Source organism: Pinus tabuliformis, chromosome X, assembly GCF_031772625.1.
Source record: "Pinus tabuliformis cultivar Carrire ecotype Pingquan chromosome X, CPIR1, whole genome shotgun sequence".
Classification (NCBI taxonomy): domain Eukaryota; kingdom Viridiplantae; phylum Streptophyta; class Pinopsida; order Pinales; family Pinaceae; genus Pinus; species Pinus tabuliformis.
The window spans coordinates 663413646-663431470 of record NC_142308.1 but is presented as its reverse complement, the minus strand read 5'-3'; positions in this window follow the sequence as shown (position 1 = coordinate 663431470).

Sequence of the window (17825 nt, the reverse complement as noted above, 5' to 3'; positions counted from 1 at the left end):
ACTCAACACACAACAGATACAACAATAAGAGTTTGCTTGAATCTCTCAAGCCTCTCTGAGTACACAAACTCTCTCAATCACTCTCTGTCTCTATCTAAGCTCTGTCTCAGCACTGCTTGCTCTCTCTTATGTTTTCTATGGCTTTAAAGCCAAACTGCATTGCTTGTTCATTTAAGCTTCTCGACTTTTTGTCTCCCCAACCTCTGTCCACTCAGATCCCTTTCTAAGCATTTGTAGTCATTGCTAAATGCTTCTAGGGAAGGTGGCCACCTGTATGTAATGAAATAGGTCATCGGGCCTTCGAAATCCTTTGGAATCCCAAAAGCGGTCATTTTTTGTTAACATAGGAAAACGCATTCAAACTGTGAAATTCCACCAAAACACTATTCATTTCGGACTTCAAAAGTCCTTAAATTCGGTCTATTTTCCTATCGGTCCACCCTCAATCGCTATCGCAAGTCGCTTCGGCCTTGTTTCCAAGGTTTCCTTTCGTATTTTGAAATACATTAAAAACACTAAAAATCCTTAAAAAATGGCTTTGGCAGATCTGAAATATTATATATTTTCATTCCCGAACCCCTTTAGGTTCGGGTTTTATCGCATCAACGCTATCTCTTTATATTTTGTTAAATAACAAAATATGCGAAAAGACATTAGCAAATGCCTTTTGGGGGATCACAAATCTTATCCAACAATGTTTATATTCGTTATCGGGCCCGGTTGATTGCATCGCATATATATATGTGCATAGTTCCCGCTCCATGGTGTTGCTCCGATGCGATTGATCATAATCACATATTGTGATAACCTCGGGCCATTGTAAGTTCTCTATTGTGTTTTCTGATAGTGATCCTGTGATGCAACGTGGGCCGTCGATTTGCACGCTTGATCGACGGTCCTAGTTGACTCCGTTGATTGCCGCCGCAAGTTTTATATGGTCTGCGCCGATATTTGCTGATTGTCACTGCTGATTTCGATTCGCTAATCAGATCTGGACTGTTGATCGGCCAAATTTGACGGCTATTGTGCATTCACTATTCAGACCTCTGATACCCTGTTTTTCATTGTTTTCACGTGTTTTTGGCCTCCCAATAGTGTTTTCCGCGATTCTAAGGGCTCTTCTCATGCAATTGTTTTGATATTTGGCATGATTTTAAGAGATTTTCAAGAATTAAAGAGCATTCTATGATCCATTTGGATCACGCCTTCCCACTGAAAAAGGCTTTTTGACCACCAAAAGTTGGTTTTCAAGCATTGCTCAAGTGAGGATATTGCTACCTCAATTACCCAATCTCTATCCATTTTGCACTGTTGGGTTTTGAACCTTTGAGCCCGATCCTAAGGTACTCAACATCCCCTCTACACGTGGTTCTCACCTTCCTGTCCAAAACTATATCTTCCTGTAGCTCATTGAGATATTTAGGCAAAAGATCATCAATGGAAGGCAATTGACTTTGGTCTTCGGGATCTTCAATTAATGAAGGTTCAAACAGTCTTAAGTTTTCTACATTTACCACTGAATAGATGTGGATGTACGCTGGTATATCAATGTGGAAAGCGTTCTCACCAATTTTCTCAAGTACCTTAAAAGGCACATACCTTATTGGCTTCATCTTTTTTCCTTCACCTTGCATTTTTCCTTGCTGATATACAGCCAGACTTGATCACCAACTTGGAAGCTATGCTCCACCCGATGCTTATCATGCCTTGCCTTGTACTTGGCTTGGCTCATTTCCAGCTGTTCCTGCACTTCCTAGTGAATTTCTTGGATCTGTTCAATGAACCTGGTTGCTTTGTCCACATCACTGTGTCCATCAACTGCTATGTCCTTTTCAAAGACAAAATCCAAGGGAGACCTTGGTATAAAACCAAAATAGATCTCAAAAGGATATCTTTGTGTAGAAGAATGTTTAGCACGGTTGTAAGCATGTTGCACATAACATAAATGTTCATCCCAAAGCTTGGGATGCTTGCTGCAATAACCCCTGAGCAACTGGATCACTATCCTGTTGACTACCTCTGTTTGGCCATCTATTTGTGGATGAAAGGCTATGCTCTTCTTCAGTCTGGTGTCCATTAATTCCCACAGACTTGACCAAAACTTCCCAACAAATTAGGAATCTCGATCAGATACTATGGAAGTGGGTAACCCAAAATTCACCCAGACATGTTGAAAGAACAACTTCGTTGTTTATTCAGCTGTAATCTGCTTATTACAGGGTAATAAAATACACATTTTGCTGAACCTGTCCATAATAACATATAAATAGTCATGACCTTTTCTAGATTTTGGAAATCCCCCAACAAAGTCCATGGAAACACTTTCCCAAGGATGGGAATGGACTGGTATTGGAGTGTACAAGCCTAGTTTTCTATTGCTGGGCTTTCTTTTAGCACACATGGTACACCCTTTAACATATCTAGAAACTGTTTCATGCATTTTTGGCCAATAGTAGAATCTCTGTAGCTGTGCAATTGTTTTACTTACCCCAAAATGACCTGATATCAGAGAAGTATGTGCTTCCCTAATTATGTTCATTCTTTTATTTTGTGGAATGCATAGCTTTCCCAAATGATACAAGAGTTGGTCCTTAACATAGTAATCCAATTCTTCTACTTGTTTTCCATGACTTAAAGTTGCATATACATCTTTAAAGTCTATATCTTGAGCATATTGTTCAATATAGCTTTCATGCATTACTAAATTATGCTTAAGTATAGTAGATGCATTTATAATTGGTCTGGACAACATATCTGCAACTTTATTATGTATGCCAATTTTATATCTGATGACTAAATGAAACTGCTGTAGGAAACCCGTCCACCTATAGGGTCTTGATTGCTGCAATTTAGATTGTAAGTGCAAATACTGAAGTGGCTAATGATCAATATGTATAATTGTTTCTTTGCCCATTAAGTAATGTTTCCACTTTTTCACACTCTAGCCTAATGCATACAATTATTTATCATATGTAGGATAATTACCAACTGCAGAATTAAAAGTCTCATAATGGTAGCATATGGGTTTACCATGTTGCATCAACACTACTCCCATGGCATAGTCACTGGCATCTGTTTCGATCTCAAATGGTCTTTGAAGATTTGGAAATGCTAGTACTGGTGCTATACTAATTTTTTTTCTTTCAAGGTGTCGAAGGATTTCTGCTGTTTGCCTCCCCACTGAAACACCTTGTTCAATCCTATTAGAGAATGTAGGGGAGATGTAATTAAGGAAAAGTTCAAAATAAACTTTCTCCAATACTGTGCTGCTCCTAGGAAGCTTCTAACTTCTGTAGCAGATTTGGGTTTAGGCTAGTTTACAATGACTGCAACCTTAGAGAGATCTATCTTCAATTCACCACCCCCTACAATATGACCCAAATAATTCAAAGATGTTTTTCCAAATTCACATTTTGATAATTTAACATAGAGATTTTCTTTTTTCAAAACATCTAGAGTCTGCTTTACATGCTTCAAATGTTATTCCCATGTTTTACTAAAAACAAGAATGTCATCTAGATATACAATTACAAAATCATCAATAAAAGGCCTGAGTACATCATTCATAACTCTCATGAAAGTGGCAGGAGCATTAGTTAAGCCAAAAGGCATAACTAGCCATTCATACAGCCCTTTCTTTGTTTTGAAAGCAGTCTTCCATGCTTCTTGCTCTGCTACTCTGCCCTGATGGTAACCACTACGTAGGTCCAACGTGGGAAAGTAAACAACTTCTTTCAGCTGATCCAATAGATCATCGATGTGAGGAAGGGGATAACGATTCTTGATCGTTATTTTATTCAGTGCTCTGTAGTCAATGCACATCCTCCACGAACCATCTTTATTTCTCACCAACATGATTGGAGATCCACATGGTGATGTGCTTGGTCTTATGAACCCTTTCTCAAGTGGCTCCTGTACCTGCTTCTTGATCTCTACATTCTCTAAATCGGATAACCTGTACATTCTGATGTTAGGAAATGGAGCATCTTGTTGCAAATGAATATCATGTACAATTTCCCTTTTGGGTGGAAGACCTTTAGGTTCTTGAAATAGGATATCATATTCTGAAACAACTATTTCTAAATAAGCTTTCTGTTTAGCATCACAACCCTCAAATACATTGGTTTTATCAGGTTTCTTTTCCTTTGAAACCATCAATAAAAATTGCTTGCATGAATTTACAATTCTTTTCATGTGCCCTGAGTTTATGAGAGTATAATTATTCTTGAGTTTATGAGCTCTTACAATATATTCTATTCTGTCTTTAACAAGTTGATACTTATTTTCAGCTCTATAGAAAATGGCTTTTCTATCATACAAGTAAGGGAATCCTAAAACAATACCACATATATCCAATGGAATTACATCTAACTCAACCTCATCTACAAATGCTGAACCAATGGAAAATCTAAGTTTACATTGTCTAGTCACTTGTAGCTTTGCTTTATCACATACCCAACCTAATGGATATGGCTTCTTATGAGGTGTGGTTAGTAATCCCAGCTTCTTTACAATTGCTTCAGAAATCAAGTTTACTTGTGAGCCACTATCAAACAAAGTATCAATATTTTGATGCTTGGAAATAACTCTAATATGAAAAATCTCATGCCTTTTCCTCTCATTTTCTTCACTATCAATAGTTTGAGTAGAATTACTAGTAGATGCTTCAGAATTTTTACATTTTATACCTGTAGCTGTGATGGTTGTTTCATCACCTGAGTTTGACCCCAAATATTTCTGAACAACAACAACAACCTTCTTCTTCTTGCCATCGAACTTCTTGGGTTTTAGCTTTATATGCAAAGACTAGCAATGTTCATCATCATGCCCATCCTTCTTGCAGTGAGTGCATGAATGTTTGGCCTCCTATACAACATTTTCCTTCCTCTCTTTCCATTTCTGCTTCCTCTTTTCCTTGTTCTTGCTTGCAGTGGGTTTTGATGATCCCCTAATCTCTGGGTTCACATTCTTGCTTCTAGCCTCTAGATGTGTAGCTTGAACAGATACCTCATCTATGCTAGTGGGGTTAAACATGAGAATGGTGTGCCTCAAATAACTATGCAGACCACCTATATACTTTAGCAAAGTTTCAGGTGAGTCTAAAGAAATGCCTAGAATTAAAGCTATTTTTCTAAATTCTTGGGTATAGCTTTGTACACATTGCCCTTTTAATTGGCGAAGAGTTCTCCAGCTCATCATAGCTTGCTACATATAAGCTAGTGGATATAATTGTTTTTTAATGGCAGATACAAATTCACTCCAGGCAGAAAGAATTTTACCATGCTTCTTCAAATCAACTTGTGTCCTGCCTTCCCACCATACTAAGGCAGTTCCTCCAAGGCATAGGCTGGTCAACTGAATTTTAATCTTGTGTAAATCAATGTTCTGCACCCTGCAATACACATCAATCTATCTAATCCAGTTATCTAACTTCTTTGCATTTTATTCTCCATCATATATTGGCAAATCAAATTTAACATCTAGTTTAATCAATGATGTTTTCTTCTTTTTATTTTCAGGGCTATCAGGAGGTGTAGGAAGCTTTGCCTTCTGGGGCATCTAGGGAAGGTTCTTCAGCTCCTTTGTCTTGTTTGGAGGTTGAGGTACTTTCACCTCGACCTTTCTTGAATTCTCGATACATCTCTTCTACCATGGCTCTCATGGTCATGAAACTGTCCATGAACTGAGATTCTGATTCCAATGGGATCTCTTCTGCCATGCTTCTCCTCGGATAGACTCTCCCAATTTCTGGGTTAGCCTCAACCAGTTCTCCTTCTCCTGATTTGAGCTTTGACCTAGTTAGCATTCACAAACAGTCCAACACAAGCTTGTCTAACCTTAGCAACCTAAAGCTCTGATACCACTTGATTTGAAAATGAGATCTAAGACAAATAATAAGGTATTACAAACTCATTTGAAGGGATTTGCCTATGTTATTTTATGCAATGGATCGATAATATTGCGAAATACATAGACAATGAAGCAGTAAAGAAACATAATAGAAAACACACACAAACACATCAAATTTAATAAGGAGTTCACCCAATACGCCTGGGCTACATCTCCTGGTCCAGCCTTCACTGGTGGCCTCTCTATTATGTCTTCAAACAGAGTTTTACAACAATGTGAGCTCAATTTGAGACTCAACACACAATAGATACAATAGTAAGAGTTTGCTTGAAACTCTCAAGCCTCTCTAAGTATACAGACTCTCTCAATCACTCTCTATCTCTGTCTAAGCTCTGTCTCGGCACTGCCTTCTCTGTCTTCTGTTTTCTATGGCTTTAAAGCCAAACTGTGTTGCCTGTTCATTTCAACTTCTCGGCTTTTTGTCTCCCCGACCTCTGTCTGCTCAGATCTCTTTCTAAGCATTAGAAATCATTGCTGAATGCTTCCAGTGATGGTGGCCACCTGTACTGTAATAGAATAGGTCATCGGTCCTTTGAAATCCATCAGAATCCCAAAAGCAGTCATTTTCTGTTAACATAGGAAAACACATTCAAGCTGTGAAATTCCACCAAAACACTGTTCATTTCGGACTTCAAAAGTCCATAAATTCAATCTATTTTTCTATCGGGTCTACCCTCAATTACTATTGCAAGTTGCTTCGGCCTTGTTTCCAACGTTTCCTTTCGTATTTTGAAATACATTAAAAACACTAAAAATCCTGAAAAAATGGCTTTGGCGGATCTTAAATATTATATATTTTCATTCCCAAACCCCTTTGGGTACGGGTTTTATCGTATTGGTGTTATCTCTTTATATTTCATTAAATCAAAAAAATATGCGAAAATACATTAACAAATTCCTTTCGGCGGATCTCAAATCTTAAGCAACAATGTTTATATTCGTTATCAGGTCCGACTGATCACATCGCATATATATATGTGCATAGGTCCCACTCCATGGTGTTGCTCCGATGCGATATCGCGATGCGATTGATCGCAATCACATATCGTGATAACCCCGGGCCATTGTAAGCATTCTATTGTGTTTTCCGATAGCGATCCTGCGATGCAATGTGGGCCGTCGATCTGCGCACTTGATCGATGGTCCTAGTTGACTCCGTTGGTTGCTGTCGCAAGTTTTATATGGTATGTGCCGATATCCGCCGATTGCCACCGCTGATTGCGATTCGCCGATCAAATCTGGACCATTGATCGGCCAGATTTGACGGCTACTATGCATTCACTGTTCAGACCTCCGATACTCTATTTTTCACTGTTTTCACGTGTTTTTGGCCTCCCGATAGTGTTTTTCCGCCATTCTAAGGGCTCTTCTCATGCGATTGTTTTGATCTTTGGCATGATTTTAAGAGATTTTGAAGACTTAGAGAGCATTCTAGGATCCATTTGGATCAGATTTCGAGGCCACATTGTCTCGTGTCTCCATGGCAAGGAAACTCTATATGATATGTGGAAAACATTGATGGAATTGTATCAGAACAAAAAGTAAAGGAAATTGGCACTGAAGGACAAACTTTGAAAAATCAAAATGGAGAAAGGCGAGATGATTCCAAAATACTTGACCAAGTTCACTTAGTGTCGTGATGAACTTGGAAGTGTTGGAATCCCGATTTCTGAGGATGATATGGTGAGTCTTGCTCTTTTAAGACTCCCAAAGAGTTGGTATAACTATCAAGACTTTGTCAATGGTTGGGAGAAGCTACTAGATTGGGAATGATTGTGGTTAGATTTGATTCAGGAGGAGATCAGGAGGAACACCAGGAATGGCTGTTCATCAAAGAATGGTGATGAAGAGAATTGTTCCTTAGCGATTAAGGCAAAGAAGGGGAAAGGGATAGCTTCCCATTACAAATTTGATTCTTATCATGGAGGTAAGAAGAAAGACATGATGAAAGCTAATTGTTTTCATTGTCATGAGCTGGGCCATTTTGCTAAAAAATTTCCACTCAAGAAGTCCAAGAAGAAGTCCTCGGGAGGAGTGGCGGGTGAGGCTTTGGCCTCTCAATTTGAATTGGAATTTTCCCTCATTGCATGCATGGTGTTATCAATGATGGGAAGTGTATGGTACTTAGACAGTGGAGCTTCATTCCACATGACTGGAAAAAAAGAGTTATTCAATGACCTAGAGGAGAAACATCTCCAGATTCATATCGAGATGGGTGACAACGGGAAGTATAGTGTTACTGGATTGGGTATGGCTACTTTTTAGAGGGAGCATGGGGCTCCACTCACCTTGAAGAATGTTATGTATGTGCTCGAGTTGAAGAATAACTTGGTATTCGTTGCCATGCTTGAGGAGAGAGGCTATGATGTGATCTTCACGAAAGGAAAGGTGTTCCTTCAACACATAGCCATGGGTCAAGTAAAGAAGATAGGGATTTGGGTGAAGAATCTCTAAAAGTGGGAGGTTAAGGAGTGTGCTTCTTTGAGCACAAAAGCCAAAAGTGTGTAGAGCCAAGACATTGGCGAGTTGTGGCACAAGTGATTGGGCCACTTACATCATGGGGCTTTGAAGATATTGCAACATATCTCTACCGGTCTTCCCAAAGGTATGCTTGAGAAAGTTGAGAACAGTCGAGCAGAGGAGCTTCTAGAGCGAGTCCATTCAGATGTGTGTGGACCATTCTCATCAGCATCCATGGCCAAACATAGTTATTATGTTATATTTGTTGATGACTATTCTCATAAATGCTTGATATTTTTCATGCAGAAAAAGGATCAAACTTTCACAAAGTTTTGTGACTTTAAAGCATTGGTGGAGAAAGATTCGGGCAAGAAGTTTAAATCTCTACAGACTGATAATAGTGGCAAGTGTTTCTCAAATGAGTTTAAGAACTTCTATGCAATGGAAGGGATTAAATGAGAGTTGACGACACCCCATAACCCTTAGCAGAATGGGGTGATCAAGAGGAAGAAAAAATCATAGTAGGGGCAGCAAGGACGATGTTGCATGATCAAGGCCTACCACTACACTTGCGGGCTAAGGGATACAACAAAATGGTTTATGTTCAGAACCATAGAACACATTAGATACTTGAGATGAAGACACTAGAGGAGGCTTATTTCGGTAAGAGGCCAAATGCTAGTCACTTCAGGATTTTTGGGTCATCAGTATATTTCCATGTGACCAAAGATGTACCGAAGAAGCTTGAGCCTACAACAGAGTTGGGGATATTTTTGAGGTACACTCATACACCTCACAACTATCGGGTGTACTTTCTGACCAACGAGATGACAGTGGTTCACAGGGATGTCAGATTTGATGAGGAGACAACCATGAGAGTTTCCCTTGAGAGGGAGCTTGAGCTACATGCGGATGAAGAGCTTTTAGCTCCTAAGGTTGAGGAGCCTCAGATTGATGTGGAGAAGCCACATGCAGAGGATTTTGGAGTGGAGACATCCACTCAGGCAAAGTCTTATAGAGAGGTAAGAAAGTGCACCAGAGAGACTGACATATTGTTGGATGATGCATAGGAGAATGTGGGAGCACCCATTTCTCAGCATAGGTAGAGGAGGTCACTTGAGAGGTACATTGGATATATCGCTCTTATGGGAAAATGTGTTGTGACAGAGCCATCTTCCTTTAAGGAAGTAGTGCAACAACCGGTTTTGGATGACGCCATGGCGGAGGAGTATGTATCCATAGTTCATAATAGTGTTTGGGATGTGGTCTCAAGACCGGAGGACAAGTCAGTGGTGAACTCCTATTGGCTTTACAAGGTAAAGCAAGCTTTAGATGGTAGTGTGGAGAAGCATAAGACTATATTTGTGGCCCGTGGCTTTTCACAGGTAGAGGGGATTGACTATGATGAGACCTTTGTTCCTATTGCAAGGGACTCATCAATCAGATATATATTGGCACTATCAACACAAATGGGTTAGAAGATACATTAGATGGATGTGAAGAGAACCTTCCTTAATGGCATGATTGAGGAAGAGGTATACATAGACCAACCTGAAAGTTTTGATATCTTTGACCATGATTTGCATGTGTGACAGTTCAAGATAGCGTTGTATGGGTTGAAGAAAGCACCCTGTTCTTGGTACATCAAGATAGATATCTACTTCACCAGGTTGGGCTTCATGAAGACTGAAGCGAATGCGAACCTGTACCACGTAGTGGTGGAAGTTAAACTGCTTATCATTGTACTTTATGTTGATGATCTCATATTGATAGGTGATGGTCAATAGATCAAGTCTTGTAAGGAGGACCTTGCAAGAGAGTTTGAGATGAAGGACATGGGGCTCATGCATTACTTTCTTAGCATGGAGGTATGGCAGGGAGATGGGGAGTTGTTTGTGTCTCAGGCCAAGTATAATAACGAGATACTCAAGGGATTCCACATGGAGAGCAACAAACCCATGGAGACTCCTCTAACAGGTAACTGGAGGAAGGAGGATGCTACTTCATGGGAAGTAGTGGAAGCTACTATTTACAGGCAACTTGTGAGTTCACTCATGTACTTGGTGAACACACGATCGGATATGTGCTATGCAGTTAACAAACTTAGTCAAGCGATGGTTAGGCCTACCAAGCTATATTGGAAGGTAGAAAAGCATGTGTTGAGATACCTAAGGGGCACTTCTAAGTATGGATTATGGTACAAACATATAGAGGGAGTGAAGATTCAAGGTTTCACCGATGTAGATTGTGTAAGGAGTCCATCCGATAGGAAGAGAACATATGGAGGGATATTCAGTATTGGGTCAGTGATAATTTCTCAGTACAACAAGAAACAAAGATCAGTTGCACTTATTTCAGCAGAGGCAGAGTACATGGCTGCGAGTCAAGAAACATGTGAGGCCATCTGGATAAGGAAGATCATGGTTGTTTTTTTTGGTCAGCATATGGATCCAACTATGATTTACTATGATAATCAGAGTTGTATCAAACTCTCTAAAAATCCATTTTTTCATGATCAGTCCAAGCATATTGATATCCATTATCATCATCTCAGAGATTGTGTATTGAGGCAAATTATGTTGTTAGAGTACATTCCCATGGAGGAGCAAGATGGTGACATTTTGACAAAGGCATTGTCAAGATGTAAATTCTAGTTTCACATAGAAAAGATCGGGGTAGTTGATAATCCATTTCTTGTCGAGAAGGAGTGTTGAGAAATGGCAACAACAAATTCCAGTTTAATTTTTCCTTGAACTAAACTGAGAATTAAAATTGAATTTTATTCTCATAGTAAGTTGTAAATAGTTAATTAGTTTAATTAACTTAATTAGCTTAGGAATTTCGAGTTGGAAGTCTTTATGTAGTCATGTATACGTTCTCCCTAAGTTTTAGGGGTCTAGTATGAATTGAAATTGAGTTGGAAATTAGATCACTCAGTTTACTGAGTTAAGTTCAATTAAATGAGTTCCAAACTAGTTGAGGAGTTAATAGATAGTTAATAGGTAGTTGGTGCACTAGTGCATTCACAAGTGCCACTCTAGTTAATTGAAGATTCCCTCATCAAAAAATGATGCATTTCAATTTTGAGAAAGACCCAGTTGAGAGTAGAGTGCAGGGAAAATGTACTTTCAGTTGTATTATTTATTGGAGTGTAAATATCATGCATACATCAGAGATCGATCCTATATTTGGATTGCACAGTTTTGGAACCATGAATTCCCTTTAAATATGGGCTATTCATCCTAGGAATTATGCAAGAGATTATGGGCTTGGAGAACTGCAGAATTGGATAAATGTTGGCCAAGAGCTAGCTTGTGAGCTGAGAGAGTTGAGCATACTTGTGTAGAATTGTTCTAGTGAGAACAAGCTTTGTATCTTCACTCATATTTATGATATATGAAATACATATAGCGGGGTTTTGAGCAATGGATTTCCCTAGATACATCTTATGTTATGTGCCATTGATTTATCTTCTTCTTGTTCATATTGTTTTCATCGATCTATTGGCTTCCATTGGTTGAAAGTAGAAGTAGATTCTTGTCCTATGCTTTAGTACATTGCATGAGCTTGTGAATCTACAAGATTTTCTACATCAATGTCTCGTTCATCCTTTTTGCAACTACATTATATTATGGTGTGTATGGAGTGGTATTCTACCTTTCTATACCCCACTTATTACATAATTCCTTGAGTTCATTCCCATATAATCCACCATTATTAGTCCTCAAACATCGTTCTTCTCTATCTAATTTTCCACGGAGCGTTAAACTCTTTAAATTTTTCAAAGAATTCAAATTTGTTCCTAAGGAAATAAATCCATGTATTCCTAACGTAATATATAAATGAGACATAATACATATATTTACCTAGTGATGGAAATAACACAAGTTCAAACACATCATTATGCACTAACTATAATATTCCCTCTTGTTATAGACATTTTTGTGCCTCGCAGCATGGAGCATGAAATGTCAATAATTACAGGGATCCTCAGTCCCTAAACATGTTGTTCTTACCCCTAGAGGAACAAGGTCAGCAAACCACAACACTTCCTATCAGTTCTCCACCTGAAAACACTCAAAAACAGGCTATTTTTGGATCATGTCAGCTGCTCCACTGAGCATCTACGCTGAATGTCAACTGCTCCTCCTTGTACCTGCGCTGAAAGTCAAAACCAATGAAGGCTACCTGCGCTGGGCGAGATTGGCCAAGTGGCACAGTCATTCTGCAAGGTGTCAACTGCCCAGGAAGCTTCCAAACTGACACTTGGTTCAAGGAATTCGCCCTATGATGAGTAAGAGGTACTTGATCTCCATGTGGAAGCAAGGATCTCCAAGTGGACTCAAGAACTGAAGTTTAACTGAAGAGGGAGAGGACACAAGGCAGCTTTAGGTCAGTCTCAAGCTGACTCATCCTTTCTCCAAATCTCCTATATATAGAGCTCTTCTATGAGGTCTAGGGAGGCTGGAATTTTGTGCAAAGCAAGGAAGTGCTGTTGGTTTACAGTTAGAGCTATTGGGTGATTGCTTTTATAGAGGGGAAGAGGAGATTTCTTACTGCTGGGGAGGTGCTGCTGGATTGGAGCCATTTATGGTTGTAACCTTCTCAGAACCTTTTTCTTCTATCAATAAAGCTTTTGATGTTCTCCTATATACTTGTATTGCAATGATGTATTGTTTTCATCTGTATATTTGATTCATCCTAATCCATGCATCAGTTATGAGTACATGTTTCTTGTAGTTTCCTTCTCTCGTTTTTGCAGGATCTGTGTGTAGCTAGGCCGACAAGAGAGCAAGGAGCTGGGAGCAAGAGGCAAAGAGAGAAGACGGGATCGACAAAAGTGAAAGACATCGGTTGGTCAATCTTTTCTTCCTTCTCTGTATTTTCATAAAGGAAAACTATCAAAGCTTTACTTTCAGTTGTTGCTAAGGAACTATCACCCTTAGAGTCGGGATAGGGTCATTCCGAGTCGGATACTTTTCCCCACAACAAACTGGCGACTCCACTAGGGAAACTAGTATCTTGTTGGTTTATTGTGTTTCTTGCTATTCATCTCATAAACAAGGAGAGCACCAAATCGAACTGCAATTGAGTCCTTCAATTGCAAAGTAGAGGGCAGCTGCTCTGGCTCAGTTTCTGAGCAAGTTTATGATTTAAAGAGCTGATCCACAAGGACTCTTGTGCTCTTTGTGATAGATTTTCATCCTCTTGATCATCCCTTAGCTTGTACTTGACCTATAGCTTTTTATTTCAGCAAAAACAGTGAATTTTTGAGCTTTTTATGACCCGGAAACCCTTGTAAACGCAACTCTCGTGTCTCAGTGCAGGCTGTCCAAAGGCAGTCTGCATTTCAGCGCAGGTACTCCCTTCGGGAACTGCGCTGAGAGTCAGTTTGACAGACCAGAGCCTGCGCTGGACCAGTTAGCCAGTGTCTTGCTGAGGTTTCCTACTGAGTCTTGGCCCTGTTTTCACTGTTGTTTTGCTGCTGATTGCTTGTCATTTGTACTTGCTGTAAACCAACTTTCCTTGACATTATTCCGCCTCAATTGTGTGATGAAACTGTGATTGTTCTTTCAGTATTTCTTGTTTCAGTTACAGTTTACCATTGTGAAAAGCAAACCAGTATAGCTGTGGCCTCTTAGATCTTGAACTGTAAAAGTGTCGTCGTGATCTTAAGAGCTAGTTTTATTACTGTTCATGGCTGTTTGAGTTTGTTTGTTTTTCATTTTATGGTTTGAATTCATACATTTTTAGTGTCGAAACAAGTACCTGTAAGGCGTCTTTTGATTTTAGACAAAACTTGTTTGTTTACGCTTCAAATTGAATTCGAAAATTATACGACAGTTTCCTTTTGTCCACATCAACATTAAGGGAAAAGAAAAGAAATACATGCATCTTGCATTTGCATTTTTGATAAGTTTGCGTGATTGATCTAGGGAAAGTGCATTAGTTTGTGCTTTGTGCTCTGTGTGGAAAGATAATGTTTTTCTCTCCCCTCAGTAGTTAGGATTTTCAAAGCTAAAAAGATTGTAAATCTTGCTTATCATTTTAGCTGCATTTAGGAATTTGTACCAATACATCTCGTGGTGATCCTGAAAGACAAACTGCTAAACAAGATCAACTTAAAATATATTGAATGAATCTAAAAACGCTTTGTAACATAACGCTCACAATAGAGGTCTAGGTAGAGACGTGTTCCGGCGTTGTTAAACGTAGTGACTGTCGATCTCTACGAAGGTGGGTGATTCCTCCTGAGGGACGATAGCACTAATACGGACTTGTGCTCCCGCGTACCGTCGCGTATATTGGGAGACCCCTATAGGCATTTATCCTTTATCCTTAGGAAGCCGTGTCGGCCGCCCTACTGATCGCGATGCAGTGAACACAGCATTCACGAAGATCGACCACCCGTACCGTAAAACGTATTCTGTGGTTTCGCGAAAGGTTTGGCACACCCTCTGCCTAGATCTCCAGAGCAGTTTCTTTTGGCCTTTTTCAAACTCTATAACTGAAAAAGTCCAACCGAGCATTTGTCACTTCGGGCTCGTTAATACATCGAAGGTGACTAGAGTCATCTTTAGCTTTTTCTCGACTCTTAAAACATGAAAAAGCAAAGTTGTGTCTAAAAGCGTCTAATAAAATTCATTCAATACGGAAACATAATTCCCCTTTTTGTATTTTAGTTGATCAAGTAATCCGCAACCGTGGAGGAAAGTCAATTAAAACTCCGTCGTTCGAGGAGACTCGCGAGTCAACCGTCTTTGTCTCCGGAATCGAGAGTAGTACGGACGAAGCGAACTCGCTTGACCGGGTCAAAATCTCCCATTAAAGTTAGAACAACAGTTCCGACAACATCTGAGATTCTGGTCACTCCTAATATTTCTGGAATCCCTGCCTCTATTGAAGAAGTTCAACAGCAACAGAGGGACAGTTGTACTGATCCTAGTCTGAGGACAAGTACTTGCATAACTGAACCAGTTCCATCTGAAATTGGTCCACAGAGTCTTGTTGCTCAAACAACTGTCGCTGTCGAAGCAACCCCTTCTTCGGCACCAGAAATCTTTTACGGACCTGACGGTCTTCCTCTTCCTCCTGGTTTGATTGCAATAGAGGAAATCGTAGAGGACCAGCAAGCAAATACTCCAACTCATTTTGGAGTAGGCGCCACTCTTTTTCCTTCTGCATCAGAAGTTTGTCCATCGCCACTGGAAGTTCCTGTAGAATCGTTAGGCAGTTTATTGGATAGACTTAAAATGTCTGAGCAACCGTCGACATCTAGGACTGTGCCAAATGACACAGCGACAGCAGAAACTCCTGCTGTCACTCCAACGATGTTTGCCGGCATACCAGCTGTCCCGACTAGCTCTCATCAGCTAGAAGGAGTCCACCCAGGGACTATTACGACAACTTGGTCTGTTCCAGTTTGTTCTTCCGGTATAATACTCGGTAATTCTTATGTTGAAACTAGACAAATTGATCCCTTTGGAAATCAGTTCGGGCCATCCAGTCCTCAAAGGCAATCTATACCCTTGAGTTCCGGATTGTTACCATATGGGGGGCAATATGCCCTTTCACTTCCCCTTCCGGGGGATACCCATACGGCAGTTTTCAACAACATTCAGGTTTGACTGAAGTAACGACGAGTGGTTGGGTACCTATGTTACCCCAACAACCAAGAGTTGTATATTCCATGCAACAGTGTGTACCTATGTCTAGTGTCCCGACGACGCCAGCAATTGTAACCGTGTCGCAAGTTCAATCGATGCCTGTTGTATGTCAACCCCAAGTTGTAATGCAACAACCCATTGAACCTGCAACACAACCACAATCGCCAACTGCCGGGACGACACAGACACAAACGGGAACCATAACCCCGCATCTTGGTCCGTCGGTTAGTATCGCATAGCAAAACATGGCTTCGCAACCATGGATGGTGCAATACCAACAACCTCAGTTTCAACAGGTGTACCAGGGATCTGAACAACAGATCTTTGCGAATAGTGGGCAACCCTATATTCAGAACGGGTTAAATCAACCACTTTACAGTGGCCAAGCCCACCAGCCATATCAGTCATATCAACATCAGTTGCATTATGCTGGTATGCAAAGGCCTACTGCTCAGGCGATTCCATCGTATCCTGGGTACGCCTCGCCAAACCTGAATCAGCAGTTGCCATTCGTGGCAACTCTAGAATTACCAGATTTACATCGATTGACGAACGATCCAATCGCCTGTGCCCATTGGTGGCCAGCGATTCCTCACAAACTTCCTTCGGACATTCCTAAATTCAATGGAAATCCTGGCGAAGACCCGTCGAATCATGTGATGACATTCCATCTGTGGTGTTCATCGAATACCTTGAATGATGATTCGATAAGGCTTCGCCTTTTCCAGAGGACATTGACTGGTCCGACGGCTAAATGGTATATTGAATTACCTAGAGCCTCTTTCGACAATTTTAGTTCCCTAGCCACGACTTTCTTAACACACTTTCAGTTACCTATAAGGTACGAAACTGGAACAGAGATCTTGACCAATTTCAAGCAGACAACGGCCACACATATATCAGATCATATACATGAGTGGCGTCGTCGTCGCAGAATGGTAAAGACCTATGTTCCAGATCAGCTATTAGCTGAGTGGTTTATAAAGTCGCTTCTTCCCGCTATAACAGAAGATGTGGCCAAGGGAGGCGTCGTAACAGAGGAGCAGGTTATTGCTCGTGCTCAATATTTGGACTTAGTATATACTCAGTCGGGCACGCTCTATGATAAGATACCTGACGCCCCCAGACCGGAATTTTCAATCCCTCCTCCTCCCGGATCGAATAGTGACTCTCATGCCGGTGATGGCGTGATTGGAACTGCAAACGCTAAGTCGACAAAGGATTCAAATAAGAAAGCCCGTAAGACTTCGAATCAAAAAGCAAATCAAGAGATTCTTGCTTCGGAGGTAAATGTTGTATCTACGGATAAAGGCAAAAACTCCAATCAACCAGGAAGCAAGAAGAAACAAAACAAAGGGAAGAAGAAGAAACAGGGTGAGTCATCCCCTCAAAAAACTCCTTCAAACCCTCCTGGGCAAGGGAAACAAATTTATCCATGTCAGATATGCGATGAAAAGGATCATTCGACAAAAAACTGTCCGTTCAAAGCTGAGTTAAAGAGGTTCTTTAAAAGTTCCCAAACTTCAGCCGTGTTGACTGATCCATTTCCCACCCCAGGTCAAAATATGGTTGATAGTGGAAATGCTTCCCCGTCACAAGTGCTTATGTTGTCGGTTTCTAAGCAAAATGATGCTTTGATCTCGACCAGGAATAAAGATTATGGGAATCCGCCGGTGTTGAACGACAAAGGGAAAGATCAACCCAGTAGTTCGACAACAACTTCGGCAGAAGCTGTACCCCCCTCACGCATGAATTAACAATAAAGCCACCTAAGGGAGTAGTACACAA